Source organism: Buceros rhinoceros, unplaced genomic scaffold, assembly GCF_000710305.1.
Source record: "Buceros rhinoceros silvestris isolate BGI_N320 unplaced genomic scaffold, ASM71030v1 scaffold9505, whole genome shotgun sequence".
NCBI classification, from domain to species: domain Eukaryota; kingdom Metazoa; phylum Chordata; class Aves; order Bucerotiformes; family Bucerotidae; genus Buceros; species Buceros rhinoceros.
Window position 1 is genome coordinate 38,208 of NW_010413380.1, and position 300 is coordinate 38,507.

A 300-nucleotide genomic window follows, 5' to 3' on the forward strand; every position below is an offset into this window, starting at 1 on the left:
AAAGACAGCTGCTGCCAGGGTTGGGCGAGCTGGTGGAACTGGACAAGAGGACCTGCTCTTGGGTCCCCACACCAATCAGCTCCCTGATGCTTTGGGGCGTTGCCTTTTCTCCAAGGCCTCTTGGGTGTCATCCCCACCCCACCCTGACACCCTGTTACACAGACGAAAGCCTGGGGAAGCCAAAGCGGTGATGTTCCTTGCGGCGCTGAGGCTTTACGGGCCCGCTCGATGCCCTCGAAGGCGCCGGGTCTGCCCCAGGCCTGGGGAGGACCACGGTGGCGCCGCGCCGCGCCCCGCCCC